At 41.6% G+C, this 16,404-nt stretch overlaps 1 protein-coding gene across 3 annotated transcripts in view; it reads right to left on the reverse strand.

Moving 5' to 3' along the window:
• rfx3 (regulatory factor X3) overlaps window positions 1–12,592 on the reverse strand; it is a 291,788-nt gene extending 279,196 nt beyond the window's left edge. For 2 of the 3 annotated variants that reach the window (XM_033017807.1, XM_033017806.1), the window contains exon 1: window positions 12,464–12,590. The gene's annotated coding sequence lies outside the window, so the exon portion shown is untranslated. Of the gene's footprint in view, window positions 1–12,463 lie in introns of all 3 variants that reach the window. The other variant, XM_033017810.1, reaches the window with a different exon arrangement.
• Window positions 12,593–16,404: the final 3,812 nt, after the last annotated feature.

Below are 16,404 nucleotides of genomic sequence, written 5' to 3' on the forward strand. Positions count from 1 at the left end.
TCGACCCGAAACCTGCATTTGAGAGGGTTGAGTTTGAGATTTACCTCCCTGGCACAATCCAAGACCCGTTTCAGGTTTGAGTTATGTTCTTGTGCATTGCGCCCGGTGGCCAGGATGTCGTCTACAATTATGTAACATGGGTAGCTATCAAAATGTTGTTCCGTAGTACGCTGGAAAATCTCACTGGCTGAATTGATGCCAAATGGCATTTGTAAAAATCGGTAGCGTCTGAAGGGCGTCGCGAATGTGGTTAACATGGAGGATGCATGGTCTAGTGGCATTTGAATTCTTTGCATCTAGGACAGTAAAAACTGTGGCTTTACCCAGGTTGGCAGCGACTTCTTCCACCGTCTGCATTGGGTGGTGTGGCCGTTTGATAGCAGTATTTAAATCCTTAGGGTTGGTGCAAATCCTTATTTCGTCTTTGTTCTTCTTGACTGCTGCAACCATGGTGGAGACCCAGGAGGGGTCGTTGACAGGGGCTATTATACCCAGTGATTCCATTCTGTCTAATTCATTTTTGATGCGGTCCTTCATTGCATGGGGGGTTTTGTGAGGAGAACGAACGACAGGTATAACGTCCTTGTCAGTTACAATGCTGTATTCTGTGGGAAGCTTGCCCAACTGATTGTCAAAAAGGTCTTTGTATTGTTCGAGGAGTTGTTGGGTAGGACTTTGAGAGGTCGACAGCTGATACACAGTTTTGCCGAAGAAAACTAGGTTCATATTACAGCACGCATCATTGCCCAGAAGGAGCGGCACTTCCACTTTTATGATAAAAAATTCCAAGTTGTAAACTTGAGACGCCAGATGGCAAATAGTGTAACCGTACCAACTGGTTGCAATTTCCCCCACCAAATGGATGTAACTTTGAGTTTGTTTTCAGAACAGTTTCGTTGTTGTGAATTCTTTGGAAATCTGCCAGCGAGATCACGTTACACCTTGCCCCCGTGTCTATCTTAGCGGCAAACTTGGTGTTGTTGATACTGAGCGTTGTCATAGGATCACTGTCTGTAGCCACAGAGTCGGGAATACAAGAATGTATGTTTTGGCTGACTTCTTGCAGGTGCTGCGATTGTGGTTCTGCTGTTTCAGTCAGTATCCCGTGGGAGAGTGTGGGTTCAAGTGCATAGAGAGATTGTTGTGACTGGGCCCTGTTGACACGGGCGCGGCAGCACCGGATAAAGTTGCCTTTCTTTCTACAATAGAGACAAGATTTGCCATAAGCGGGGCATTGCTCACGAAATTTCGGGTGTGAGCCATCGCAATTACCAGTTATTGACTAGATGATCAGGTACCCTCCCTGGGGGTATTGGTGATTGTTGAGGGGTTAATGCTTGTCGTGGGGACCTATAGAAGGCATGGACGTCATAGGCAGAGTGTGGCCCCAGTCCCAAGTCTTTGGTATGGGTATCAGTGTATTCTGCAACCCGGCAGGCACGTTCAACCTTATCAAGTGTAAGCTCCTCATCCCGGAGTAATTGATTTCTCACCTTATCATTCAGGATGCCATATACGAGTCTGCCGCGGATGAGCACGTTGCGGCCTTGGGAGTGGCATCTGGATGCAACCGTTTCGCCCTCTTGTTGGCTGCAGGAAAAAAACTTGTGGTGCTCCATGATAACATTGGTGCAAAGTTGGCACAGGTCTCTGAACTTTCGGAGGAGGCAGACCGGGTCTCTGATGGATTCTGCTGGGGTCACAACATGTGTTACCGGATTGGTATGTTCTGGAGCGTAGTGGAAATCCTGTGCCCGCAGGGCAGCCTCTGTGCCCGCCACATTGAGGAGAATTGACGCAACAGTGTGGGGTGCAGCTGCAGGGTGGGCAACATCAATGAAAATCCCGAATTCCACCTCGAAGATGCGCCACCGTCACTGTCGAACACCAAAGGATCTGGTCTGCATAAGGAACTATCCATTAATCGATGTAAAAAAATAAACTAAAATAAATTCTGGCAAAATAGTTGGAGACGTGATTCAAGACTCTGACACTCTGTTTATCGGCGGCCCAATAATAAAAACACACTCATGGTGAAATCCAACTTTATTCCATTGAATACACAGGAACATTTCAACAGCCAGCTGCTTGCGTCTGGCTTTACTAACTAGTGTGCCCGAGCGAGAAAGAGAGACAGTCTTTGTGTAGTACCGTAATACCATGTAAAGGGTGGCATGCACATATGTGTGGTGAAGGTTATAAATTGCATGAATTAATCAGGGTTAATCTACATGCCACACTGCTGAATCTTTCTCAAACTGGATTCCCATCCCACCGCCCCCACAAGAAAAGTTCTGGAAATGAAACCTCTCCCTATTCCACCCCCCCACACACTAACCCCCAGCACACACTAGCACCCCCCCCCCCCCCCACACACACACTCACCCCCACCACATACTAACCCTCCCATACATACACACACACAAACTACCTCCCCACACACACACTACCCCCCCTCCACACACACACACACACACTAACCCCCCCCCACATACACAAACATTAATACCCCCTCCCACCAACTAACTGCCAGAATCTCCGATCCAACTTTTAAATATCAATAACTTGTGAAATATAACATCAAACCTGTCATGAACGACCACGGGACAAAGGTGAGTAAGATGGGTGGCAGCTGACATCCCATTGTGATGTCATTGTCGGGTGGCGGAATGTTCACGGCAGCATATGTAAATGAGATACCATTGTGATTGGAGGACTGTGAGATGCCATTGTGATGTCATAGCTGCAACTGCCAGAAAACTCTCACAGCAGTCACAGTTATTCTTCTCAAAGTGGGCTTTTTAAAAACGTTTAAATGTCAATAACGTGAAATATAACTTCAATCTGAACGAAACTTTATACAAACTACCACGAGCAAATGAGAGTAAGGTGGTGCAACAATTTTCGCGCTATTGTGTACCATTTCGGCGTAGTTCCTTGAGCTCACTCACGCAGACAGATATCCAAACAAGATGAGAGTTTTAGAGACAGACAGACAGACACTGTCTGGCTTGCTGATCGTCTCTTCTCTTTTTTGCTTTATATACATTTCACTTGGTTCATCTGAATCATTGATGTTGATTATAAACAGCAAGTTCACAACACCCATCCTTGCAATACCCATGTGGTTATAGTCTTCCACCCTGAAAATAATCTTAATATTCCTACTCTTGTTTTCCATGTGAAGCAATCCTCAATCCCATATCTTAATTTCACTTTATCACCTCATGTGGCACCTTTTTCAAGCTGCCTGAATTTTTTGTCTTAATCTATTCTGTCAAGTATAGCTTTAAAACATTCTGGTGGAGTTGTCAAATATGATATACCATGCATAAATTAATGTTGTCTTTGATCAATAGTCTCACTTCTTCAATGGTAGATTCTAGCATTGCATCTTCTACATTGTCCTGCTTTGCTATAAAATGCAATGAAACATACAGTTTTCTGTATAATGATGTTCATTCTAAACATATCCAATATTCATAAAGAAGACAAATTTTTTTTGAGTCCATGAAATTGATAAACTCAGAGGTATATTCTATAAATTATGGAACGGGAATCCAGAACATGGGTCATTTGAAAAATATGCAAATCAAAAACAGTTAAAAACTTCATCATAAAAGATCCTTCATACTTGGATCCAGGGTTCACTCCAACTATTGAAAGATGTCTAATAATGGCTGTTGCTCTCAAACAGGCATGATTAGAAATCTTTCTCCAATATTTGTTTAATTGAGTAAAAAAACAGCTTCATATTATCAAGCATATACAACAATCATTGTTTCAACTAAAAAATTCTAATTTCCAAGGCTGCACTTCAGATGGAATGAAGTAACATTATGATTTCATTATCCATTGTTTAAATAAAAAAATAAACCAAAATTAAGGATTAGAATTTCTACCAATGAAGTAATTAATTGCATCGAATTTATGCCAAGTTAACAAATGATTATACTTAATTAACCACTTAAAATGGATTCATTTAATGGATTCAATACATTGAATTTTGTTTGTAACAAGGATAATACTAAATAATTAAGAGACAAGGTGATTGAATGCAGTGCTTTTTTTCAAAACTGTACAAGGCTTAGTCTATGAATACAATTCATTATGCAGGCCTTTCATGCCAATGAAAGCAGGAACATTACAATTAATTGAGGAGTGAATGAGAAAAGTTGATTCTGTCCATCAAGTAGACCTCTATAATTAAATTTATAAATGTTCTTTTGAATAATGGACACCCAACATTTTTGAAGTCTCGAGTTGAGTAACCACAACAATGCTTTCACAGTAAAAACCTGAATACATTTTCATGTAAAACAGACAAAACAGCAAAACCATGGGATCTTACTTTATCTTGAATAACTTAATTTATCCAGAGTGATTCTGTCTCTAGTAATACTATTTAACCACACTCTGCTACAATCACATTAAAAACAATCGCACACTTCATCAAGTTTGCTTTCACCAATTCCAAGTCTAAAAACTATCATTGCTCAGGACTCAAGCAAACAATCTACACAGGCTTGAATATTTCTTCTGCCATTTTCCATGTACTTATCAAAACTTTATGACTTGGTTTCAGTACCACCACTCTGCCTCTTGTTATCTTTGCAGATGAGAAGAAACATCTTTGTAATTCCTAAATGTGTTAAGATAGTAACACCGCACACCTTCTTCTAATTTAAGTTATAATTTTCCCCAAAGGTCTTAAAGTAGTGAAATGCCCCCAGACTTTTCTTTCTATTTGACGATATGGCGATAAAGTGGTCATGTTTTTGAACCAGTATCCAAACATGGACTTTTAATTTGAATACTCATGCATGAAACTCACTGGTGTATTTAAGCTTAAGTACTTAAACTACAATAGCAGCTTAATACCAACAATGGTAACTACTATATTGCTGTAAAAAAATCCAACTGACTCATTAATGATCTTTAGTGAAGGAAATTCAACATCTTTACCCTGTCGGACACGTGTCGCCAGTCCTCAAAGGCCTAGCAAGCCAGTCTGTTCACGAGGCAAATTAAGCATACATAGCAAGTGATTTAAACAGACTATGACTTTCCCAAGATGATAAATAATCATCCATCATGCAAAGATCCCATCTGCTAGCAGAGCTTTCCTTAAGTGACTGTAAAATTGATCAGGGTTCAATCACGTCCAGTGAGTGATGCATTTCCACACAACTGACTAAAAATAACAAAGTTATGCACAGTAACTTGGGTCTCAGCTTTGCCCACATATCCATATAAAAAATACAAGGAAATAGCCTTCTAAAGTATAGTGATGTGCTGCACACTGGCTACCTTTGTTAAAAAAAAACTGCAAATCAGCACTTTATGGACTTACCTGTATTTCATTGTGGATGTTCAGATGTTCAGTTCCAGCACAATTCCAGCACTAGTGAACTTCTCACATATTCCAATAGGGCAGAGCAAATTCCAAATTTCCCCACTCACAGATTGGGAAGATTATTCTCAGAGCATATACACAGGATAAATCTGGCACATATACAGCAGAGGCATTTAAATCAATGAGAAGAAAAATAAGTAGAACGTTTTATTTAATATAGTTAGTTAAAATAGATTTAGTTGCTTTCGAGTGAGTGTTTGTGAATGAGTGTGAATATGCACATGTACATGTTTTGGTATTTTAATTTAAATTTGTTTTCAAAAAGAAATTTGCAAAGCCTCGCCACAGTTAGCCATTTATTATGCCACAGAGCTCCTGTTGAGTAAATTATGCCCGGAACAACGCTGGAGGGAACAACGCGGTCAAAGGGCAGGCAGCCAGCAATCTCAGGGAAGTCAGCAATAAATCAGCCCCCCTTTCTTTGAAGTATTGTTTGAAATTAAGTAAAACCAAAAAAAGTGTGGGAGATCAAATACTATTTTTAAACCCAAATAAGGAACAAGAAATGCAAAATGATATTTGCTTTTTAACTGGATCTCCAATATCACGAATATCATTCCCTTATGATTTAGTAAAGGCTATATCACATCTTCTGTAATATGTCTGTGCTGCCTACAAGTCATTATTTCCAACTTCATTGTCCTATTATTCCTGGTTAATTTAAAGCACATCAGCCCACTGTGCTGAAATGAGAGAGAATAAAAGGGGAATAAAATGATTCGCTCCCTCTATATAAAGTCAACGTCTCTGTATTGCATTTCTAATGGATACAGCAGAAGCAATCTATCAATGGAACATGTGGCTTAGTGCATTTTTAAATTCAATGAAGCCTGTGGTTTTCAGCAAAGCAGAGTTCAGTAGTTAGAGCACAGGTCTGAGCAACATGTCTTTCCTTCTGTAGATGCCACAGGGGGTATACTGCATAGAACCAGTAGAAATTTATAAAAAATACTGAAAATATTGTCTTTTCGTCAATCTATAATTAAAAAAATTATTTTGCACGACACTCTCTGTATATTCATGAAAATTAGCTTTCAATCTGCTTGAAAATGAATAGGAAGGCACAGATTAATCAACTGGAGTTAGGACTGGGGAGAGGGTATATGATGCAAGCATTTCCAATTCATACCTACCCGTGGATCTGTTGGAATGTGGATTATTATGTGCTGATAAGTGATAAGATATACTTATGGAAAGCAACAGATACAACTCTAAACGCTCTCGATCTGACTAGTGACATCGTGAACAAAGTTCCAATTGACGCCCAGCCTGACTAAACCTGCCTTACACATATGAACCACTGTTGAATTCCTCTCAGCGCTCTGTGATAGAATATTTTAAAAAGTGGAGGGTTATGTCCACTTTGCAAAGCGCTGGTGGTTACCAAGTCCAGCACTGAGAAAATGCTCAATTAGGAGTCTCAAGGTTGCTGCCATCACATGACATGACAAACTGAGCCTCCTGAAGCATTAATGCGTAGAAGTGGAGTAGGCCTTTCTGCCCCTCAAGCCACCTCAGTCTTTCATAAGAATGTGGCTGATTTTTTTACCTCAATATCTTTTTCCTGTTCTGTACCCATATCCTTTGATTCTTCCAATATGCAAAAATCTATTGATCTCAGCTTTGAATGAAATGAATGACTGTGAGGCACTTTTCTGATACATCACAAAAACAGCTATTTTCTGCGCACCCTTATGTCAATGATAGCACCTCCTGTGAGCATTTCCCTTCTACTTTTCAGTTGCAGGTCTCTCAACAATAAATTGCTCCGCTGATAACACTCCTATCCAAAGGTCAAATTTAAGACAGTCATGGTTCAAGACTGTGAAGGCACCAGCTATCCTGACATAATTAAGAAAACAGTCAGAGTGTGGGTAGTAAAGCCTCATAAAGGTACCGAAAGACCCCTTTTCTTATAGTGAGAAAGCAACCGTGAATACTAAATCTTAATTGCATTTTAGACAGCCCTTTCATCTGCCATACTGTTCTCACGCTGCTTTCAGTAGCAGGTTTCTGGAAGCCCAGAAAACCTGTGAATGTAATGTTCAGTTTAAAAAATTGATGAAGTATCATTTCAATTGAGCAGCTGTCATATGCTGAAAGGTGACCCACCATCCTGAAGTACTACATACAATCATATGTCTTTGAATTAAAAGTCGAAGGCAATGGCTTGGAGCCAGTTTTTGATGCATTTGCAGTTTTGTTTGTTTTAACATACAAATTTAAAACTGGAGATACATCCTGGATAAAGATCCAGTCCATGGCTTCAATGTTTTTATCTACCAAATTAATCAGTACAAATGCATTTTCATAGCTCAGCTGCTGAATCAAATTCTGCACAATAAATTTCAAAATTCCAATTGATAAATATTTTTAAAATACATTTAAAATTTTCCTGCATTAGTTGATTTGAAGTAAACTGGTCAATGTTTATATTCAATGTGGTTAATATAATTTTATTTGGAACTAGATAATGCTAGAGTGAAGAACTAATGCAAGCCTGTCACCAGTGATGGAAATAATTTTAGATGATGAATTAAAAGCATTCCAAGAGTATTAAAGGGTGTGGTTTTTTGGATAAATTGTAAATTTATGTTGTCTTCTCCTTTTGCAACTTACCAAGTAAAATTGCTATGGCTTTTTTCCATAAAACTTAGAATCCTAGAACACTTCATAATGTAATAACTAGTTTGCGTGTATCAGAATGATGCACACTCTTTCTACAGTTTCATCTTTAATATTGACATGTTTGCAAAAAAAATCCATGGAGCAAAAGTTGAACCAGTGAAAAGTAAATCAATCACACACAAAATAAAATGTACATTATTTCTGCAAATAATTAATGCTTTACATTTTTTTATTCTCTATCCATTATTCTCACCCTGCCAAATCTTTCAGCTTCATTCCGTTGAGTTCAAAGGCACAGACTTGAATGGCTGTGGTGGGCAATTTAGCATCAGATATAGCCAGGCCAGTTAAAGCAATCTAGAGCTGGGTCTCATCTGCAAAACTGCTCACTCCTCCAGAATTATCTTGAACTCGAAAGATAAAGCTGTCATTCCTGTAGTCTTCTTATCATCCAAAGAGCATTTTTGCCTCATACAAGAGTGAAATAATGTGGACTTCCTTATCACTAAGAATGAGACCAAATGGTGTTACCTTTGGAATTTTCTTTTCTTAAGCTATTATGCCAAATGTCTAATGCTTCCCATGTTCCCAAGTTGCTATTTTCTACAAATTTCCTCTTGGAACTTATTTTGCCAGAAAGTCAAGACCTGCTTTCTAAATCTTCTCCCATTAAACTACTGATCATACAAGTTAATTTCCTTGCTTCACATACGCTGATATTGTTAATAGGCCTCTCTCCCTTTGAACTGTCCTTCAAGTCTATTGGCATCACTGTTCTACTCTGTACTACCCAAAATCAAGCTTTCTTTTCTCTCTAAAATCTTTGCATATATTATAGCCTCTCAGATTTGTGCCCACATTACCTTGAACTACTTAATGCAAGTTTTTAAGCCATTGTATCACATCAACTCTTATCCAAGTCACTAATTATCCATTGCATCATGGCAACAGTAATCTATTCCTCCTTCTTAATCCGTCTGCAAAGTTTGACAGCGATGACCACCACATCCAGTTTTAACACCTCGTACCAATGTCAGCTGCGTGGAACAGCACTAATCTAGTTCCATCTAGTCACAATTAGTCAAAATTGTCATTGACTCATTAGAATTGAAAGGAAGTACTTCTTCAGTCTGGAAGGAGTAGTTATTTTTCTTGCATAATTTTCCAATAAACACCAATGCATTCACCTATATAAATTAATTATTTAAATTTATTTGTGACTTCTTACTATTATCAGAAACATAAAGGCCAAAATAATGTTTTATTTCCAAGTTCTATTGTACCTTAAATTGCACACTTACTTTTAATTGGTTCCTTCTTAGTTTTATGCAAAAATATAATTCAGGTCAAATATAAGCCATCTAATATGATGTAATTTAATTCCCCTCCTCCACCATAGATGAGGCTTGCACCAGGGTCTCTTCCATACCCCGCAACACTGCTCTCTCTCCCCATCCCCCCACTCGCAACAAGGGCAGAGTCCCCCTAGTCCTCACCTTTCACCCCACCAGCCGTCACATACAACAAGTAATCCTCCGTCAGTTTCGCCACCTCCAACGTGACCCCACCACTCGCCACATCTTCCTATCTTCCCCCATGTTTGCCTTCCGCAAAGACCGCTCCCTCCGTAACTCCCTTGTCAATTCTTCCCTTCCCTCCCGTACCACCCCTTCCCCGGGCACTTTCCGTTGCAACAGCAAGAGATGCAACACTTGTCCCTTTACCTCCCCCCTCGACTCCATTCAAGGACCCAAGCAGTTGTTCCAGGTGCGACAGAGGTTCACCTGCATCTCCTCCAACCTCATCTATTGCATCCGCTGCTCTAGATGTCAGCTGATCTACATCGGTGAGACCAAGCGGAGGCTTGGCGATCATTTCGCCGAACACCTCTGCTCGGTTCGCAATAACCAACCTGACCTCCCGGTGGCACTTCAACTCCCCCTCCCATTCCCCATCCGACCTCTCTGTCCTGGGTCTCCTCCATGGCCAGAGCGAGCAACACCAGAAATTGGAGGAACAGCACCTCATATTCCGCTTAGGGAGTCTGCATCCTGCGGGAATGAACATTGAATTCTCCCAATTTTGTTAGCCCTTGCTGTCTCCTCCCCTTCCTCAGCCCTCGAGCTGTCTCCTCCCATCCCTCAGCCCTCGGGCTCCTCCTCCTCCTTTTTCCTTTCTTCTCCTGCCCCCCCCCCCCCCCCCCCCCCCATCAGTCTGAAGAAGGGTTTTGGCCCGAAACGTTGCCTATTTCCTTCGCTCCATAGATGCTGCTGCACCCGCTGAGTTTCTCCAGCATTTTTGTGTACCTTAAATCAATATATGTATTCAGTTACCATTATGAATTAAATATATATAAAAAATAAACGAATATGGATTTCATCACAAATGATACTGTTTATTCCCACTTGATGAATCTATTTTTTTTCCAATATGCCATGTACGGTTACACAAAACACAAACCACAACATTTAAAATGGCAAAATAAGCAATTGCTGGAGAAAACCAACAAACAAAAAACGGCATTTATGTTTCTATATAATTTGCTACAATTTCAAAATAATCTGTTTAAACTGATTTTATTACTGATCAGTGCAATAAATTTACGTTGGAATATTTAAGATGTAGTAAATCTTTCCCTGCTTCTAAATCACAAAAAAAACAAAAAACAATTATTAACCAATAAAAATTAAACAAAGAAGTTGTAAATAAATAAATCTGAATCCACTCTGCTCCAGGCCCATAATAGACTGAATTGAAATAGAAACACACAAAATAAAATCTCTAGCTTCACCATTTGCAGCTCTTCAATCATTTAGTCTCACACCTTGTCTTTTCATCTCTTGTCCGACCATCTGCCTATCAAAAAACCCTCCTCATCTGTATCAACTTATAACCTATCAGGCTTTGTCCTTCCCCTCCTCTCTTTCAGTTTTCATATCCCCCCCCCCCAACAATCAGTCTGAAGAAGGGCCCCAACCCAAAACATCACATGTCCACATTTTCCACATCTGCTGAGTTACTCCAGCACTTTGTCTGTTTTTGCAAACCATCATCTGCAGTTTCTTTTCCCCCCCTAAATAAAATTAATCCTCTGCAAAAAACAAACTGCTGAAGGAATACAATAGGTAAGTCAACATCTGTCCATTTCATTCATAGATGCTGCTTGATCTGTTGATTTTTTTTTGCTCAAGATTCCAGCATCCGCAATTTCTTGTGCTTTCAAAAACCAATACTATCCTCGCTGCCTGATTAAACACATCATTTAACTGATCTGTACACAGTGTCCAAAGTTTAGGAGTATCTCAATAGTATTATTTTTATATGGCAAACAAATAGAACAAATAAAACATTTATAATAAATATCTTCACAAATCTCACTATCTTGTTCGAAAAGTGGGCAAAATCAACACTCATCAAAACAATAATTTTACAACAATGTAAAATTAGAATAATATGAAATTATTTTATCCACCGCCATTTTGCATATTTTTTAATTTTTGTAAATAAAATTTGCCCCGCCCCCTCAAAATAAAAATCCCACGACCACCAAAGCGAACCGACAGAGACAGAAAGCCTATCTATCCCAAGGAGAACCGACACAATCAAATATTGCACAAGGCCTGGGAGCAAAAGCCTCATCACCCACACTCACCAAGATTAAACAGCTATGAACACATCGTTTATTAACTCTTTAATCAAATATATTTCAAACAAAGCCAATAATACCATAAAGACAACATCAATCCAGAGAAATGTAGCCAACAAACCACACAAAACGTGAAGCGATGGGGGTGGGGAAATACAAATCAAAAACCATTCCAGCCCTACAGGAGCATACGGAACTGAATGAATAATCATCTCTGCTCCAAAAAGAAACTAGTATCGTTTATGAAAAACACTTTCTAAGCAAACACAGAAAGCAATCAAACACATACACTCCTTTGGGTAAATATTACAAGGGTGTGGGGGAAAACGTTAACAACAACCTGTAAAATAGATAGGGATAATGATTAAAAATGGAACAAAAACAAATATCGGGTAAGAACCAAACAGGGCTTTAAATCGAGGTGAAATCATTGCATATGTAAAGCAGTTAATTAATATATATTTTACACCCTCAATTTATTTTTTTCTCCGCCTCAATAAACGCAAGTGAAATCCACTAATAAGCAGTAACAGCAGCAGCAACCTGAAAATAATATTGCAAACCCCCAGGGGTGGAAGAGATTGGAGGAAAGAGCGGACCACGCACTACAGTTTAAATATTAACAGCTTATTATTCAGATCCACCATTTCTAGGTTGTAAGAAAAAAAGGGGAGAAGACGGTAAAAGAGACCGAGCTGGAGCTGCAGAGGCCAGCAGCCGGTGCAAGAAGCTGTCGGCAGCTACAGATATATAATAATACTAATAATATTCACCTCGGTTGCTGTTGTTGGTGGGTAACAGTCGCCAGGACTACGGTGACTACGGCGCTTTATTCACAAGGCAACAGTTGCTATAACTCAAGCCGGCGCTGCAACCGCGCTTGATGACAGGAAGCGGAGACAACGCGTCATCCCACTGACGCATCAGCTGCCCGAGCGCCAGGGGGCGGCAGAGAGAGGGAGAGAGGCAGGCAGAGGGGAGAGAGGCAGGCAGAGGGGAGAGAGGCAGATGGAGAGAGGAAGAGGGGGGGGGGGGGCAGACAGAGAGATAGAGAGAGAGGGACAGATAGAGAGAGGGAGAGAGGCAGGCAGAGGGAGAGAGAGGCAGATGGAGAGAGGAAGAGGGGGCAGACAGAGATATATAGAGAGAGGGGGGCACAGACAGAGAGAGAGTGGGGGGGGCGTGAGAGAGGGAGAGAGGCAGAGAGAGAGGGGGGCAGAGAGAGAGAGAGGGACAGAGAGAGGGGCACAGAGAGAGAGAGAGAGGGGGAGCATGAGAGAGGGTGAGAGGCAGAGAGAGAGATAGAGAGGGGCAGAGAGAGAGAGGGGGGCAGAGAGAGGGACAGAAAGATAGAGAGAGGGACAGAGAGAGTGGGGCACAGAGAGAAACAGGGACAGAGAGAGAGGGGGAGCGTGAGAGAGAGAGGGAGGGGGGGCAGAGAGAGAGAAAGAGGACATAAAGAGAGGGACAGAGAGAGGGGGGGACAGAGAGAGACCGAGAGAGAGGGAGGGGCAGAGAGTGACAGAAAGAGAGTGACAGAGAGATAGAGAGGGACGGAGGGGGGGGGGGTGAAGGGGGAGAGGGAGGGGAGGAGGGGGAGGGGGCAGAGGGGTGGGAGGGGAGAGAGCGGGGGGAGGGGGGAGAGAGTGGGGGGGAGGGAGCGGGGGGGAGGGGGGAGAGAGCGGGGGAGGGGGAGAGGGCGGGGGAGAGAGGGGGCGAGAGAGAGGGGGCGAGAGAGGCGGGCGAGAGAGGGGGGAGAGAAAGGGGGGAGAGAAAGGGGGAGAGAGGGGGAGAGACGGACAGAGGGGGAGAGAGACGGACAGAGGAGCAGGGAAACAAGGACAAAGGACAAGGAAATTGGGGGGGCAGGATCGGGGGCTAGCGAGGGGCAGGACCCAGGGACAGGGAGGGGCAGATCTGGCGGTGGGCAGGGGAGGGCAGGGCCAGAGTGGAGGGCCATAACCATGGACAGGGAAGGCTGGAGCCAATGAGTGGCAGGTCCAGAAGCTGGGGCAGGGAGGAGAGGGGTGGGGCCGGGGAGGGGCAGAGCCAGAGGGAGGGACCAGGAATGGGCAGAGCCAGCGAGGAAGCAGGCCGGGGCTGCAGGCAGAGAATACTGGTGCCAGGAGCCACCAGAGACGGGCGGGAGCGCCAAATAAAGGGGACGGGTTGGGGAGAGTGAAAAATGAAGTTGGGGACTAGGAGCTGCCAGGGGAATAGGACAAGGGACCAGGAAAAGGTCGAAACTAGTTGGAGGCAAAATTGACTTTTAAAAGGAGCTAATAAGATTCTTGATGCATCCATCTTAATTTTTTTAAATTCCAGAGATTTGAGGAAATTACTTTAGATTTAAAAATTAATAATATTCATTTATTCAGAAAGTAAGGTGAGACATGATACAAGGGGGCAATTACTTAACATTGGATAGGGAAATTGTTAGAGTATTATTAAATACTACAGAGAAGCACTGGAACAATTCAACGTGATCAGGTGAACAGTGTTATCACCACATTTTAGAGTTTGTAGAAGAAACTAGACTAAGTGGGACCCGTTGGGTCCCAGCTGGTCACCAACGCAATATTCCACCTCTCCACCAATTCCAATATTGCTCGTCAGTGGGGGCGGGGTTTCTGTCGCATGGGTGTTCCAGAGGGCTAGTATAGACATTGTGGGCCGAATGGATTCTTGGGCTGGCAGCCAACTGTTGCAACGATTTTAAAAGCCAAGCCAAGGCAAACAATTTGGCTGCAGCCACCCGACAACCAAAATTCATTTTGTGAACACAAATTTTTTTAAAAGGCGGGGCAAACAATTTGGCAGCAGCCACCTGACAACCAAAATTCATTTTGTGAACACAAACTTTTTAAAAAGGCGAGGCAAACAATTGGGCAGCAGCCACTTTACAGCCGCATCGAGGGGACTCGCCGTGGAGTAGACGTGCGTTCAGTGTTATTCGCAGCTCAGAGAGCCGTGACCCTCTCGCTTCCTGGGTCTGGCAGAGACTGAGTGAGAGATTACACTTCCGGGCTTTAGTCCCTCCCCCCCTGCCGCCAGCGGGGGCAGCAGATAGAATGGCAATTTTAAAAAAAACATTAATATCTCTGATTTTTCATAGACGGGAAAAATCCTCTGGTCCCGGAAGGCGGAGGGGGGCTCTGAACGAGGTGACCAAAAATGACGGCCGTAGGTGGCGGCGTTCTCTCGGAAATCGCAGCACAGTGGGCCAAAACCGGTCAAGATCAGACTTTTAGTAATATATAAGATAATGTATTATGTACCAAAGAGAACTGGTATGCCAAGATTTCTGGAAGGTATTTGCCGTATCAATGATCATAATAGAAAATAAAAGTTTACGATATAGGTCAATTGATAAAATTGGCATTGATGAAAAATTGGTTGGTGGCAGGAAGAGAGAAGACATGTATCTGGGTTTTCTGATCAATGATTCACTGAAGGCTTGTGTGCAGGTGCTACAATAATTGACCAAACAAAATGTGACCAAAATGTACCCTTGGAAAGCGACTATCTATCTATGCACTTTACCATTTTATAAACCTCTATTCGGTCACTCCTCGGTGTTCTGCGCTCCAGTGAGAACAATCCCAGCCGAGCCAATCTCTTTGTAACTAAAGCATTCCAAGCTATGAACTTCCTTTTAGGCAATACCTTAATAAATCTCCTCTGCACTGTTCAAATGCTACCAACATCCCTTTTATACTTGGGTAAATAGTAATAAAAATCTGCACTTTGACAGTTGTTAATAAAATTATTCCATGGAATAATTTTGTCTGAGAAAATCTAATCCAAATCACAATTGCATATTTAAAATATAATTAACCTACAATTAGTATGATGTTAGATTATTTTTAAGGGAGACCAGAATAATGATGGGGAGATATAGAAAACATTTAAAATAAAAAGTAATATAGTTGTTGATGGTTCCATTTCCTTCCCAAAATTGCTCTGTTTTTATACCCTTGTATATTCCAAATTTAGTGATGATTAAGTATTGATTTGAATGTTGTAACCAATACTGCACCAATTATCATCAAAGAATCTCACTACTTTATATTTGCACATAAATATTTTTACTAAGCTACCCCTTTATGTATTTTATGTCTTCATGTGCTTCTCCAAAAGCGGTCAAACTTTAGTACCAGCTCAGATACCTGGAAGGATGGGGGAGGAGTTGGTGGTGGGGAATCAATGGTGATGGGGATTGGGCAGGAAACTGCAATTTAATTCAACTATTAGATTGGTCATGGCCATGTCGAATAGCAGAGTAGGCTGGGGGTGTTTTATAGCCATTTCCTGCTTTTATCTATTTATTTTTAATGGGGTAATTAATACCTTTCATGGATCACGCCTATTGTTGGAAGAGAAAATTGATACGTGGAAGCTGCAGATTAAGGTGTTGGCCTCAGTCAAATCCTGTTTGAGAGGGAGAAACTTGGACTGAAACTGGTATCTGAAACTTCAATAAAGCCAATTACAGTGGTGAAAACAGAGTTGCTAGATGTAGACTGGGAATAAAGATTAAAGGATAAGATGTCAGATCAACAATGGCAAGCATTTAAGCAGATATTCCAAAAAATCTCAGCAAAAGGATGCCAAGGATATATATATTTTTTTTAAGGCATACTGCATTGCAGAGATTAGTAGTATACAGACATTTGGGATTTTTTTTAGAAACCAGCAAAGGATGTCCTAACCA

The sequence above is a fragment of the Amblyraja radiata genome, chromosome 3, assembly GCF_010909765.2.
Source record: "Amblyraja radiata isolate CabotCenter1 chromosome 3, sAmbRad1.1.pri, whole genome shotgun sequence".
Lineage (NCBI taxonomy): Eukaryota > Metazoa > Chordata > Chondrichthyes > Rajiformes > Rajidae > Amblyraja > Amblyraja radiata.